This window comes from Pelobates fuscus, chromosome 8 (assembly GCF_036172605.1).
Source record: "Pelobates fuscus isolate aPelFus1 chromosome 8, aPelFus1.pri, whole genome shotgun sequence".
Classification (NCBI taxonomy): domain Eukaryota; kingdom Metazoa; phylum Chordata; class Amphibia; order Anura; family Pelobatidae; genus Pelobates; species Pelobates fuscus.
Window position 1 is genome coordinate 76,184,846 of NC_086324.1, and position 13,627 is coordinate 76,198,472.

The 13,627-nt window shown below is 40.6% G+C and overlaps 1 protein-coding gene across 1 annotated transcript in view; it reads right to left on the minus strand.

Moving 5' to 3' along the window:
• Positions 1 to 12,893, minus strand: part of INO80D (INO80 complex subunit D) — a 54,018-nt gene extending 41,125 nt beyond the window's left edge. Inside the window, exon 1 of the mRNA XM_063428751.1 lies at positions 12,810 to 12,893. The gene's annotated coding sequence lies outside the window, so the exon portion shown is untranslated. The remainder of the gene's footprint in view (positions 1 to 12,809) is intronic.
• Positions 12,894 to 13,627: the final 734 nt, after the last annotated feature.

Here is a 13,627-nt window from a genome sequence, read left to right on the forward strand (position 1 = left end):
AAGTCTTCTACAGAAACCATCATTTTTAAATACCATTCCTTCGCACATCTGGGTCAATGGTTAAAATGCAACATCTCCTTCTATGGCACCAACCCATCCCATCAAGCTGCTATGACTGTTGTGGTGATGCAGGCATACTAGAGAGGAGGTCATCAAGATAACAGTTACTAAAGCAATTACGTATGTATTTTATCTTTATGATAAAATTACAAAAAATGTTTGATTTTAAAGCGGTTATGTATTTAGCTGAACCATGCAGCGATTTCATTAAAGAGGTGGGTGTTACACCTCTGCCAAACCCACCTCAAGTCCATTCTCCCTACCCCCCTGTTTTGTACTGATTTTCACAGCTTGGGGACATTTCTCCAAGCGGGGCAAACCTCCTCCATGACGCCGACACTCTGACGTCTTTGCCGGCGTGCCAGTGTCTTAACAGAGTGGTGTCACGCCACTCCGTTCCTACACTCCCTAGCTAGCACTAGGAGCACCAGCAAAGGAGTTACCACAGCAACCATAGTGCATGTGCTGTGGTTGCTATGGGTGGAGAGCAGAGGGACCACCCATATGACGTCTCTTCTGCTCTCCCTGTCAATCAATTCCTCAGCATTCAATATCTGCAGAATAATTGAGAGACAGATGGGAAAAAAAAAAAAAAAAATTAGGTTTTTCTCCAAATCTATTTTTTGCAAGCAAAACAAATAGATGGTACTTTTTTTTTCCATGACAAGTTGCTGGATTCCAGGTAAGTTTATTCTTATTTTGGAAGGATAATAGCTAATGCCCAATAGGGCACTGTTACTTAAAAAAATGCATTTATTTTAAAAGGGTTTGAGTTACCCCTTTAATACGGTTTTAGGGTTAGGTGTAGAGTAGAGTTAAGGTAGGTGTACAGTTAGAATTAGTGTAAGCATATTGTTAGCTTTTACTACCAAAAAAAATGTATTCATATCCAAGACATTTGAAAAAAAAAAAAATTCCCCCAGTTACACCTGAAGTGTAGAAATTATAAGCAAAACTGTGAAACGTCTTTCCCCCACAATTTTTCCCATTTTATTCAGGCTTAATATTGTGTTAGATAAACATATAGGATATAAAAAGAAAGCAATTTCTGTCCTTTAAAACCAAATATATGAGAATATGCATGGGTGCAGTTAAAACAGTATGGCACCATAACAACTTCACGGGAATTAAGTTGTTATGGTGCCCAGATGTCCCTGGAGCTTTCTTACATGAAGGAGTAAAATCATTCTCAAACCGGTTTGACCCGAAAGGTTGCTTTCAAGCGGTGGTTCGCCCACTCCCCAGCTGCATCCAGTTTCTTCAACGCAGATTGGCTTAGAGCAAGGGTAGGCAACCTTCGGCACTCCAGATGTTGTGGACTACATCCCCCATAATGCTCTTACACCCATAATGCTGGCAAAGCATCATGGCAGGTGTAGTCCAAAACATCTGCAGTGCCGAAGGTTGCCTATGCCTGGCTTAGAGCATCCTGATTGTATTTGAGTAGTGCCAATGAATAGCTTAGAGCCTTAGCTGACCACTCTAAGCCAATCAACAGAGCCTTTTTCCTGTGGCACTCCGCGCTTCCTGTATCTGCAATTAAGAAATTAGATACAGTTGGGGACAGGGAGATTCTTGCAATCTTTTATTAAACTGTTCGAGAATGGTTTAACCCCTTCAGGTAAGAAAGCTGCAGGAACCTCTGAGCACCATAACAACTTTATTTTGATTTAGTGGTTATGGTGCAGATACAGTTCCTTTAACTTTTCAATTACAATGAAACAAACATATGACAAATTTCAGGTTTTATTTTGGTTCAGAAGTTGGACAATTGCCTCCTTCCTCAAAAGTATACTGTAGCATTAGGAATACAGACACATTTTCCTAATGCTAGAATTTTATGCTTTTTGGATTATAGGGCCCTCTTGATTCCTTTAGTATAGATGGTACGCTCAGCCACATCGCCTCCAAAGATTGAGATTGTCAATCCTGATGATTCTAGCCAATCCAATGCTTCCCCATAAAGAGGCTAGTGGGCATGCGCCAATTGCATTTTCTCATAGATATAGCACTGAGCCAATGCATCTCTAGGAGGAGTGTTCAGCATCTAGTCAGCCTTATAATCCTAAGAGGACTGCTTCCAGGAATCCTCTCTAGTGACTGTCAGAGTGCCATACATTGAGCTGTAGTTGTTCCAGTGCCTAGAGTGTCCCTATAAAAATAGTTAATTTACCTACAAATTGGCAGCTAATAAATAATATTTTCAGTCAAACTGATCAAACCAAATTGATCTAATTTTTTTGTTGTAAAATTTGCTGTAGCATAAATAAATAGCTTTTTAGTCTACACACCAATGGCTTGATGAGGTTAAAGGAGGGTGAGGGCATTTTAGGAAATATCCTTATATAGGAGATGGCAATGCTCAATAGACTCCATAGCCGCTACAGCATTTGTTAAAGGACCACTCTAGGCACCCAGACCACTTCAGCTTAATGAAGTGGTCTGGGTGCCAGGTCCTTCTGTGGTGGAATCTCAGTAAAAATAAATTTACTAGGACAAGATTGCCATGTGGCATATGTGTAAATGGTGTATCAGTTAGTTAGTTTCACGTAGCTAAGATACAATCAACACCGTATTGAGCAAATGCAGGAATGCAGAAACTGAAAACACTTCCCCCCTCCTCCATTGTTCTGGGTGAGCCATGTGGTCTAATAAGTAAGGGAAGTTAGGCTTTGTTCAGCTGATTGTGTAAAGAGTATATGGGGGTAGAGTTAACTATAGGAGGAGCTATATGTCTATATCATGCATTTACACAGTTAGTTCTGGGCTCAGATCTTGTTGTATTTTGGTGACATAAGTCCCTCTGAGCCCCGGTCGGTGAATCGAATAAAATATCTCTTCCTTCCTGAAGAAACCTGTGTCCATCTCTCTGTGCTTGGCTTCCGTCAGTTTCTCCGGTATCATTTGGTGCATTGGGCCGGGAAGCTCATCGTTCAACGGTAGCTGAGAAGCAGAGGCGTGAGACGGTCTATCTTTGCCCACGTTCTCTACGGCTGCACCCCTGAACTTCTGCGTGGACCTCCCTTCGTCTCGGCGCCACTGGTCTTTTGTCCAGGAGATCATCGGCCTCTACGTAGTAAGTGCTGGGGTGTCCCCGTCGATGAGTGTGAACCCAGGTTCAGGAACGAGGAGGTAAGACAACTGCTGTTTTAGACGGCAGACCCACTAGGGGTATACCGATTGTGCGGTAGGCCCAAAAGGGGTTTAAATCTGTGTATGGAATCTGCCCCCTCTGTCGGAGGGAAGGAGCGAAGGCGCACCGCTCAATCGAACGCTCTTTAGTAAGACCGTTTGATTTGGTTAGTCAGGCGGGGTTCTGGTGTAAATAGCCCTAGCCGGACACCGGTGTCTTGTCTAGACTAGCGTTCTAGGGTGTATATTACGTTCGCTAGGTCGGAGGGACCGGGAGACTAAGCGGCGTCTGTGTAAATTCGGTTCGCTAGCTCTCAACCTATCTTGGCTAAGTGGGAAGGCGTGTAAATTTGGAACCCACTAGATTTTTGATAGTAATAGACTAAGAGGCGTCTGTGTAAATTCGGTCCTCTAGTTCGCTATATGTGGTGCTTGGGCAGTGTGGCTAACCAAAACGGATGTATATAGTTTTAGGTAGTCCATTCAAGGTACTGGCCAATAGTTTAGTTGGGATTGTAAATGTGTTAAAGATTGTTTAGTAAAGTGTATATCTTGTTAGATAGCGCGAGCTCAGCCGTCTAGCGAGAGTGTTAATAGTGTGTTGCTGTATCATAGTGCACGGTACCATAACCCTGTATATTTACTGACACTGTATATAAGTACTAATCATTGTCGTCTAATGCATGTTTAACACCATAACCACTAATAATTGTATTGTGACCTTAAATTGTGCTTTGACTTATGCTAACCGTACTGTAACCGCTATTTGTAAAAGACGATGTTACTGGGGTGTGTTATAGACGGGTAATTCATATATAGAGAATTATAGCGTGGGTGACTGTATAGTTTCGCCAAAGGGCACAGTATTAGTTACTTAGTGACTGGTGTAACAGCTGTGTGTGTACGGGAATTCCCTGTATGTTTTGTTGTATGAGTTTGACCTAGTAACTGTGCCACATGGTGCTGTTGCCAGGGAAACAAATGTGACTGTTGTAGGTGTGTTTGTTGTGTTTCTTTGAATTAGACGCTCCGTTGCTAAGTATGGCAGCGCCGATTTAAAGATTGTTGATCCCTTAGAATGTATGCTAAATAACTTTAAAAAGGGATATAATGTGTGTGATTTTGGGGACTACCTTATGTAGTAGAGAATGACCAGTTTTTGACTGTTAACACAGTTTGTGTTACTAGATGGTTATCAAAACTGGTCTGTCCATCCCCAATGGAATCTGACCCATCTGACCATCCCTCAACTAAATTCTTTAGCAAAAACTGGTGCAGCTGGTATGTCCCCCTGTGCTCTAATTGTCTCTGGCTCTCAGATGCCTGTCCCCTCCTTTTTCTGTGCCTACCTACCCCCCCAACTGGTTCTTTGTATTCAGTTTTATTATTAGCAGTCAAAATTGTGAGGAGAATTCTTAATAACAGTAACTGAATCCACTGAAATCAGATAATTCTCAGCAATTACAAAACACCATAACCACTGAAAATACCATAACCACTGATAATACCATAACCACTGATAATACCATAACCACTGATAATACCATAACCACTGAAAATACCATAACCACTGATAATACCATAACCACTGATAATACCATAACCACTGAAAACACCATAACCACTGAAAACACTGAAAACACCATAACCACTGAAAATACCATAACCACTGAAAATACCATAACCACTGATAATACCATAACCACTGATAATACCATAATCACTGAAAACACCATAACCACTGACATAACACTATAATTACTGAGCCTTGTGTGCCTTTAGTAACAGTAAATTAGTTTTGAAATACAACTGGATGAAATGGTCAATGGTATAGGACGCTGGAATACACTTTTACCATTTTTGGTTACTGGTCAGGCTCCTCCTAGCCCTGTCCGAAACATTTTGTTAACCAAGTTACTGACCAGTAAAATTAATTTATCCATTTCCACCTACCTCACCACTCCCCGACCGGAACCTATGACTAAACAACCCTATTTAAGTCCCACCCTAACCTGACAAATGACCGGTGCCCTCCAACTTTGACATTTACAAATGCCACTGCAGCTTACCCCTGGTCCACCACACATTGATATTAATGGTCAATTACAGTTGGCAGACCCTGTATTTGTTTATGTCCCTTTCACCATGACTGATCTGTTTAATTGGAAGACCCATAATTCCTTTACGAAAGCAGACGAGTAACCTAATGCTTTCTATGAGAGATTGCTGGAGTCATATAGATTATATACTCCTTTTAATCCAGAGGCCCCTGAGAACTCTCGAATGAACAACTCAGCATTTGTCAGCCAGACCCAAGGTGATATCAAAAGAAAATTGCTAAAGTTAAAGGGATTTGTAGGAATGTCCATATCACAGTTCAGGTGTATATGAACAGGGAGATTGAAACAAAGCAGGAGGAAGAACGTAAAATGAGGATGAAGGCAGATATGCTAGCTGTAGCTATCATAAGTGTAGAGAGACAGGGAAGGGAGGTGAATAGAGGAGTTGAGAATAGCCTGAGTAAGGGAGGAAGTAGGAATCACTGTGCGTATTGTAGAGAGGAAGGATATTGGAAAAGTGACTGCCCACAGAGGGAATATAAAGCAAGTTATAGATAAGACAAGAGAGAAGGTTACGAGATGGTTACAGAGGTGGCTATAGAGAAAGTCTTGGAGGGAATGACAGTAGTAACAGAGGAGGTGTTCAGGGAAGTAGATACTATTCCCCTACCCAGAGATTAAGGGATAGAGAAGATAGAGATTTTGTCGGTCTGGCTGACACTGTCATGGAAGACTATTGATACCGACTGGGCTCCATCCCCCTTTAGCCGAGTGCAGCCTATGGTCGATGTATCAATAGAGGGAAAGAGGAGCTCTTTCATGATTGACACTGGTGCTGAGTACTCTGTGGTAACTAACCTAGTTGCTCCTCCTTCAGGAAGACTATAATTATGATAGGAGCTACTGGGAAAAGCGCTGCTAGACCAATTCTCAGGAGTCATACTTGTATTCTAGGAGGCCATTTGGTTAAGCACCAGTTCCTATATATGCTGGAGTGTCCAGTTCAGCTTCTAGGACGAGATCTATTATCAAAGCTTCAAGCCCAGATAACTTTTAAACCCAACGGATCAACGTCTCTGAAGTTTAATAGATCACCAGGCATAATATCAGTATCGGTGCAAAAGGAAGAAGAATGGCACTTCTACTCTATAATAACAAATACAGACCCTAAGAGTGATGAATCCTTATTTGACATTTCAAGAATATGGACAGAGAATAATCCTCCAGGACTTGCTCGCAATATTCCACCAATACACATTGAATCAAAGCTTGGAGCATATCCTGTTAGCCTTAGTTAGTACCATATATTATAGAGGGCTAAGGAAAATATACAAACCTATGTGGATAAGTGTGCAAAGTATGACATCCTAAAATTCTGTACCTCCCCTTGGAACACTCCATTATTACCTGTTCAGAAGCCGGGATCAGATGAGTATCATCCTGTACAAGATCTAAACGCAGTTAATAATGCAGTAGTCAATATACACCCAGTGGTACCCATCCCCTATAATCTGCTTGCTTTAATACCAGGTGGGGCAACCTACTATACCTTCCTAGACCTCAAAGATGCTTTCTTTTGTTTCTGGGGTACTGCTGAAAAATTATGTATGGGCATCCACCTTCCATACTTGGTAACTTAAGAGGGGATTTGAGTCAGTTGGGAGAAGGAATTACCCGGCAGCAGGTTGTAGAGTTGGGTAAAACTATGGAGGAGGTACAGAAATGGGTACAAGATAGATTACCTGTGAATATTTATCCACCTGTTCATTCTTGCCATCTAGGGGATCAAGTGTGGATAAAAAAATGGAACACTGTTCCATTAGGTTCCAAGTGGAGAGGTCCCTATGTTGTTCTTTTATCTACCCCAACAGTTGTAAAGGTTGTAGAAGTGACTCCGTGGATTCATCACTCTAGGGTAAAAAAAAAAAAAAAAAAAAACAGCGGCAGATTCCTGACAAGCTACCATAGATCCAGAGAATCCTTGCAAGATCCAGTTGAAGCGTGTGACCGAGTTGGATTAAAAGTGTTTTTTTTTTTCGAAGATAATATTGTTAAAAGGGAACATCAACAAAGATCTACAAGTGAGTGTTTTTGGAGTGTTTTTGACGGCCATAATAATGCCTGTCCGCTCACCAACGTGTTATTAAAAGCCAGGAAAGTCTCGAAGGGACCCCTGTGAAGACGAGCAGAACTCCATTCCCTGCAGCCCTTACATCCTGGAAGCTGAGGTGCCATCGCACGGACGAAGACTGAGGATGAAGACGTCGAAAGAAGTGTTTTTGATAATATGTATTTTTGTGTCTTTTTATATTCAGGAAGGTAGAGGTACCGACACTCCTAGCTGTGAGGTATGCATTAAGACTACAAGAACAGGTAACCATATTTCCCAGACCCTAATTTGGCATTCACAATATGAATGTAACGGAGATGTATCAAGATGTAGATACTTAAATATAGAATATAGTGTGTGCCATTTAGGAGTAGGAGAACCTAAGTGCTTCAGTCCAGAGTATCAACCCCGTACAATTTGGTTGACCCTCGGGAATGGAGATCCTCAGGGGACCCTAATAAATAAAACTGAGTTAGAAACCGTACATTCTTCGGGTGTTCTGCTATTTGATGCATGTAAAGCAATATCAAGTGGTAGAAAGCCGTGGAATGTATGTGGGGATCTTAGATGGGAGAGAACATATGGGTCTAATGATAAATATATTTGTCCCAGTAGTAAAAATAAGTATGAGTCCGAGATGCCCAAATAGAGAATATAATTTTTGCCCATATTGGTCTTGTGTGGGGTGGGCAACTTGGGGACAGACAGCAGACAAGGACATGATTGTGACTAAGTTGCCTACCAGTCCATACTGTAAGTCTATGGAATGCAATCCAATCCATATACTTATAAATAACCCCGACAAGTTCTTAGATAAATATGGTAATTTATTTGGGTTTCAAATATATGGGACGGGTTTAGATCCTGGGACAGTATTGTTTATAGGGATAGAGACTGATACGGTAACCTCCCAAACTCATCAAGTATACCATTCCTTTTATGAAGAGATGAGCATAGATAATAAGATCCCCCATAACGCTAAAAACCTGTTCATAGATTTAGCCGAAAGTATTGCCGGTAGTCTTAATGTTACCAACTGCTATGTGTGTGGAGGTACTAACATGGGAGACCAATGGCCTTGGGAAGCAAAGGAGGTAATGTCCGGTTCTGAGGCAGTTGACCAATTAATATCTACACAAGCCGATTATCATATGAGTGTTAGAGGTAAATCTGAGTGGAGATTAAAGACCTCCATCATAGGTTATGTTTGCATAGCGAGGAAAGGAATGATGTATAATACTTCTGTAGGAGAATTAACTTGTCTAGGGCAAAAAGCTTATGATGATGATACGAAGAATACAACTTGGTGGTCGGCTTCAAATGTCTCAGAACCATCTAACCCGTTTGCTAGATACGCCAATTTAAAGGATGTGTGGTTTGACCTATCCATCACATCTACCTGGAGAGCCCCAGCAAATTTGTACTGGATCTGTGGTAAGAAAGTATATTCGGAGTTACCACAGGACTGGGAAGGGGCATGTGTATTAGGTATGCTCAAACCATCCTTCTTCTTGTTGCCAATTGAAACAGCAGAGACCTTGAGAGTTAAAGTTTATGATGTGAATCATAAAAAGAAGCTAGCATCCTTGAATGTAGGTAGCTGGGAAGATAATGAGTGGCACTGGCTACCTTAGCGCGCTTCATTGCCAATAGGAGGGATGTAATATGTGAGGGAACTGGTTAACAGCCAAACTGTATGCCCATGAAGTGTTATTGTATTCTAATACAGGGATTCAAGCCTCATTCTACCATTAGGCAATTATGGATTCCTCTGTAAAGCACATAGCCTTATTACCAGGTAAACCAGTTGGGCTGTTGATAAAGTCCTCCATTCACTTCCAGTGCAAATAGAAGGAGGTGTATGTGGAAAGTTCAATCTCAGCAACTGTTGTCTGCACATAGATGATGAAGGGCAGGCAGTGGCTGATCTCACAAGCCACATGGCTAAACTGACGCATGTACCGACTTAAGCCTGGAACGGGTACAATTCTAGTAGTTGGTTTGGAAGTAGGTACGAACAGCTTGGAGGGATCAAGACATTGTTAGGAGGAGTCATGTTGATTATAGTGTGTCTCTTTCTACCATGGTTGGTTCCATTGGTAATTAGGTCCATACAGAGTGTCATAGAGAGCACGACAGAAAGGAAACCAGCTGCGCATGTAATGGCTGTTTGCAAGTATGAACCCTTAGCCCAGAGAGAATATATTCAGAATGAGGAGTGCTGAAGGAATTTGTAATGATGCTAAGATGCTTACGAGGTCTGTTCTGATTCATGGCAACCTGAGGTGTAAGCAAACTATGGTTAAGTGATGCATCTGGAATTGTGAAATATCAGAAGCATCAAAGGGGGGAATGTGGTGGAATCTCAGTAAAAATAAATTTACTAGGACAAGATTGCCATGTGGCATATGTGTAAATGGTGTATCAGTTAGTTAGTTTCACGTAGCTAAGATACAATCAACACCGTATTGAGCAAATGCAGGAATGCAGAAACTGAAAACACTTCCCCCCTCCTCCATTGTTCTGGGTGAGCCATGTGGTCTAATAAGTAAGGGAAGTTAGGCTTTGTTCAGCTGATTGTGTAAAGAGTATATGGGGGTAGAGTTAACTATAGGAGGAGCTATATGTCTATATCATGCATTTACACAGTTAGTTCTGGGCTCAGATCTTGTTGTATTTTGGTGACATAAGTCCCTCTGAGCCCCGGTCGGTGAATCGAATAAAATATCTCTTCCTTCCTGAAGAAACCTGTGTCCATCTCTCTGTGCTTGGCTTCCGTCAGTTTCTCCGGTATCACTTCTAGGGTTAACCCATTTTTTCATAAACATAGCAGTTTCAGAGAAACTGCTATGTTTATGAATGGGTTAAGCCTTCCCCCTATGTCCTCTAGTGGCTGTCTCATTGACAGCCGCTAGAGGCGCTTGCGTGCTTCTCACTGTGATTTTCACAGTGAGAGCACGCCAGCGTCCATAGGAAAGCATTATGAATGCTTTCCTATGTGACCGGCTGAATGCGCGCGCAGCTCTTGCCGCGCGTGCGCATTCAGCCGACGGGGAGGAGAAGAGGAGGATCGGAGGAGGAGAGCAGGAGGAGATCTCTCCGCCCAGCGCTGGAAAAAGGTAAGATTTAACCCCTTTCCCCTTTCCAGAGCCGGGCGGGAGGGGGTCCCTGAGGGTGGGGGCACCCTCAGGGCACTCTAGTGCCAGGAAAACGAGTATGCTTTCCTGGCACTAGAGTGGTCCTTTAAGGGAGTAGTGCTTGCGGTGCAGTTAGGGTCCTTAGGTGGTGTCCATCGGTAATGTGTCAAACCATTTAAAATGCTATCTAGCCATCTCACATTTATTCAAGTCTGAGTTGGTCTGGTAAAGCACAAGATTGCACTTTTTGCATTATACCAACTCATACCATGTTTAGACATTATTTATTGACTGTGTGGCAGGCAATTCGAATATTACTATTAAAAAAAGAGACCCACACAGACCAGAGAACCAGATTAGAAAATTAAATAGAAAGCTTTTTTTTTTTTTCCCTTCCTGTTTATATAAATAAACTATGCTATAACACAAAATGATTTTACATTTAAGAGGAGATGATGGAAGAACTGTGATCAAACAGTGTTTAATTATAACTAATCACCTGTCAAAGAAACATTGCTTAGGAACTTACTGCTGACAAAGCTGGCAGAAAAGAGGTGAATAAAAATAAATATTTCTAAAAGATTTAACAAAATGTCAAAATACAATTGTTTAAATATTTTCCCAATAAGGATACATTAAGATGTTTTCCATGTTTAAGTATTTCCAATAGGCATAGCAGTACACATATGAACATACAGTCTAATTCCAAATAAATGTAAAACACCATTAAATAGTAAAATATATTTACTAATAAAAACTGTGCATATTTGAGACATTAATGAACATAGTACTCACTAATTCACGAAAATAAAATAAAAAATTAAAGTAAATTTAACATTTTAGACCACAGTTGCCCAAATTGAATCATAGCTGATTTTTCCAATTCAGCTATTTTGTCATAAAATTTGAAATTCACTTTAGTAAATAACCCTGTAAGTGTTCAGGGCACAAAAAATGATATGGCTGAGCACAAAACATCAGTATCATTTTTTTGTACAATCACAAAATGCATTGTGCAATAAAGATTTCAGAGGGTACGTATATTAAAAAAAAAATAAAAAATACATTTTGTAAAGTTGCAGCACTTTTTTTGCACATGTACCATTTTCTAAAGTATAAAACATTAACTCCAACCTTTTCCGTAATACACCAAATTAAATCAATCATTGATTAAATCTCAAAATAGCATAAGTCACCAATATTACTAGAGGAAAACTATGAACATGTACAATCAGAAGGATTTATTTATTTTTATATATACACACACACACACACACACACATTAAAAAAACAGCTGATTTGTGTCACAAGAAAAAAAAAAGTCTGACAGTGGAAGAGCACATTTTGCACTTTTTATTTTAGACAGTACATTGAAGAAGAAAAGGGAAAAAAAACTGAAGTAGCAAACTAAGGAATATTTGGAATTCAAATAAAGGAATATATCAGCACATATAGGAAAAGTGACAAAAAACAAAAAAGTAAACGTTTTATACATGGGTCCCTATATTTTTTGTAGGCAAGACAAATGCTATTCTAGTATAAGTTCTACATTTTGTAAAACATTCTATTGCCTATTATTTTAATGATATTTTTGTTTCATTATAGATCTGTGGGAAACTGCTATCCAGCTACAAGATAAATCGATTCTCATCTAGCAGAGTCTAACCCCAAGAAAGAGGTTTACCAAGGCGAACATCGGGTGCTATTCAGGGGCAGCGTGATAACTATGGAGCAATCACCATAGCAACCAACAGAACGTCCATGAATATTTAGCACTTTGCTCTAGAAAAGCTATTTTTTCACCTTCATAAATCTCCGTCTAAAAGATCAAATAGGGTTTTTCTTTTTTTTTTATCGCGAAATAAAGACATAATAAAAATGTTGTTTTGTGGCACAGACAGTTGCAAAATAATAAAAAATAAATAAAATACATAAAAATGGACGGAAAGCGTCGAGAGCGATTTAAATGAAAATGTTAAATGAATTTATAGCAATTGTTAGTGACAGCCGGTGATCCGGATAAGCCTGCGGCTGCACTCATCACATCCAGAGCGTTTGGATTCAATGCAAGAAGAATGATTTGGGTTATTTTCCAAACATTGCTCCTTATTAAACACTATAATATTTCTATTAACCTGCGTCCTAGCATTCAGTTAGTAAAAAATAATAATAATATAAAATCGCGGAATGCTTTCCGGTCTCTATAAACCGGGCCTAAAATGATGTATATATATATATATAATTTATAAAAAATAATAAGGTATTTACACACTGCATATTAGTATCGCGTATTTTCCGCCGAGATCTTACCTGCCACATACGAAATTAGTGAAGAAATTAAAAGAAGAGTAGACGGCAACCGCTGCCTCCGGCCTAGTGGGGCCCTGAGAATCCCCGACCTCTAGTGCTCCGTGTATCCGACGTAAGAGCGCCTCCAGGCGGTCTCATGGCTTTACTGCAGTCCGAGGATCCGGTTGTGGCCCTGTGTTCTCCGCTTACCTTTTCAAGCTTTTTTTTTTTTCCTCTCTCTCCTCCTTTCTCCCCCCTTTTCTGTTTGGCTGTCAGATCCCAGGACCTCCCCAGCCGGCTGCGATCAGGACCTGTGTTTTGGATTTTTTTTTTTTTTCTCCCTCTGGATCTCCTCCTTCAAACCAATACCCCCTAGTAATAACCGTACAATCCGAATTAATTTCTGAAAGGGGGGGGTGGAGGTCATAGAAGGGGGGGCCGAAAAAAAAAAAAAAACTAATAGTAAAAGTGCAGGGGGGCCTGTGCTCAGAAAGGGAATCCCTGAATATATTCTCCAGCAGGGAAGGTTGGGCTGCTTGGTACATAAGAAGGGCCAGCAGCCTCCTACAGCACCACTACAGGCACACAGAGGACATAACACCACTATAGCTAGCCTGCCCTCCAAAACAACAACTTCTCAACCATCTTGGAGCTGCTGTTGCTGCTGGAATTAAGATGTCAAAATTTTAAAGAACAAAAAAATGTAAAGAGTCCTGTGCGCTGGCAACAGATGTGAGACCTATCTAACCTGTGCTGTTGGAGGTTGTCATTTTTATTTTATTTTTTTGAGTCATTTTTTTTGTCTTCTTTAGTCAGGGATATATATGAAAGGTGCCTCT